The sequence below is a fragment of the Musa acuminata genome, unplaced genomic scaffold (assembly GCF_036884655.1).
Source record: "Musa acuminata AAA Group cultivar baxijiao unplaced genomic scaffold, Cavendish_Baxijiao_AAA HiC_scaffold_1025, whole genome shotgun sequence".
Classification (NCBI taxonomy): Eukaryota; Viridiplantae; Streptophyta; class Magnoliopsida; order Zingiberales; family Musaceae; genus Musa; species Musa acuminata.
In genome coordinates this window covers 12,501-15,000 of record NW_027021239.1, presented here as the reverse complement: position 1 = coordinate 15,000, position 2,500 = coordinate 12,501, and positions in this window count along the sequence as shown.

The following is a 2,500-nucleotide window of genomic DNA, read 5'->3' as shown; positions in this document are numbered from 1 at the left end:
GCCTCACGCTTCGCTCGCTGTTCGCCGCTCGCCGCTCGCTCGCGCAACCTAAAATGGCCAGTTTTGGCCCGTTTTTGGGCTGTTTTGGCCTGTTTTTGGTCCGTTCTTGCGTGGCACGGCGACCGTCGTGAGCGGAGCAAAACGTCAGCCATCTCAGCACCCTGGAACCCCCCGGGTGGCACAGGGCTGGATGGGGCTTTCGTATAGCAGGGACGGTGCTGCCTCTCGCTTCGCTCGCTGTTCGCCGCTCACCGCTCGCTCGCTCAGCCAAAAATGGCCAGTTTTGGCCCGTTTTTGGGCTGTTTTGGCCTGTTTTTGGTCCGTTCTTGCATGGCGCGGTGACCGTCGTGAGCGGAGCAAAACGTCAGCCATCTCAGCACCCTGGAACCCCCCGGGTGGCACAGGGCTGGATGGGGCTTTCGTATAGCAGGGACGGTGCTGCCTCACGCTTCGCTCGCTGTTCGCCGCTCGCCGCTCGCTCGCGCAGCCAAAAATGACCAGTTTTGGCCCGTTTTTGGGCTGTTTTGGCCTGTTTATGGTCCGTTCTTGCGTGGTGCGGTGACCGTCGTGAGCGGAGCAAAACGTCAGCCATCTCAGCACCCTGGAACCCCCCGGGTGGCACAGGGCTGGATGGGGCTTTCGTATATAGCAGGGACGGTGCTGCCTCTCGCTTCGCTCGCTGTCCGCCGCTCGCCGCTCGCTCGCGCAGCCAAAAATGGCCAGTTTTGGCCCGTTTTTGGGCCGTTTTGGCCAGTTTTTGGCCTGTTCTTGCATTGCGCGGTGACCGTCGAGAGCGGAGCAAAACGTCAGCCATCTCAGCACCCTGGAACCCCCCGGGTGGCACAGGGCTGGATGGGGCTTTCGTATAGCAGGGACGGTGCTGCCTCTCGCTTCGCTCGCTGTCCGCCGCTCGCCGCTCGCTCGTGCAGCCAAAAATGGCCAGTTTTGGCCCGTTTTTGGGCCGTTTTGGCCAGTTTTTGGCCTGTTCTTGCATTGCGCGGTGACCGTCGAGAGCGGAGCAAAACGTCAGCCATCTCAGCACCCTGGAACCCCCCGGGTGGCACAGGGCTGGATGGGGCTTTCGTATAGCAGGGACGGTGCTGCCTCTCGCTTCGCTCGCTGTCCGCCGCTCGCCGCTCGCTCGTGCAGCCAAAAATGGCCAGTTTTGGCCCGTTTTTGGGCCGTTTTGGCCAGTTTTTGGCCTGTTCTTGCATTGCGCGGTGACCGTCGAGAGCGGAGCAAAACGTCAGCCATCTCAGCACCCTGGAACCCCCCGGGTGGCACAGGGCTGGATGGGGCTTTCGTATAGCAGGGACGGTGCTGCCTCTCGCTTCGCTCGCTGTCCGCCGCTCGCCGCTCGCTCGTGCAGCCAAAAATGGCCAGTTTTGGCCCGTTTTTGGGCCGTTTTGGCCAGTTTTTGGCCTGTTCTTGCATTGCGCGGTGACCGTCGAGAGCGGAGCAAAACGTCAGCCATCTCAGCACCCTGGAACCCCCCGGGTGGCACAGGGCTGGATGGGGCTTTCGTATAGCAGGGACGGTGCTGCCTCTCGCTTCGCTCGCTGTCCGCCGCTCGCCGCTCGCTCGTGCAGCCAAAAATGGCCAGTTTTGGCCCGTTTTTGGGCCGTTTTGGCCAGTTTTTGGCCTGTTCTTGCATTGCGCGGTGACCGTCGAGAGCGGAGCAAAACGTCAGCCATCTCAGCACCCTGGAACCCCCCGGGTGGCACAGGGCTGGATGGGGCTTTCGTATAGCAGGGACGGTGCTGCCTCTCGCTTCGCTCGCTGTCCGCCGCTCGCCGCTCGCTCGCGCAGCCAAAAATGGCCAGTTTTGGCCCGTTTTTGGGCCGTTTTGGCCAGTTTTTGGCCTGTTCTTGCATTGCGCGGTGACCGTCGAGAGCGGAGCAAAACGTCAGCCATCTCAGCACCCTGGAACCCCCCGGGTGGCACAGGGCTGGATGGGGCTTTCGTATAGCAGGGACGGTGCTGCCTCTCGCTTCGCTCGCTGTCCGCCGCTCGCCGCTCGCGCAGCCAAAAATGGCCAGTTTTGGCCCGTTTTTGGGCCGTTTTGGCCAGTTTTTGGCCTGTTCTTGCATTGCGCGGTGACCGTCGAGAGCGGAGCAAAACGTCAGCCATCTCAGCACCCTGGAACCCCCCGGGTGGCACAGGGCTGGATGGGGCTTTCGTATAGCAGGGACGGTGCTGCCTCTCGCTTCGCTCGCTGTTCGCCGCTCGCCGCTCGCTCGCGCAGCCAAAAATGGCCAGTTTTGGCCCGTTTTTGGGCTGTTTTGGCCAGTTTTTGGCCTGTTCTTGCGTGGTGCGGTGACCGTCGTGAGCGGAGCAAAACGTCAGCCATCTCAGCACCCTGGAACCCCCCGGGTGGCACAGGGCTGGATGGGGCTTTCGTATAGCAGGGACGGTGCTGCCTCTCGCTTCGCTCGCTGTTCGCCGCTCGCCGCTCGCTCGCGCAGCCAAAAATGGCCAGTTTTGGCCCGTTTTTGGGCTG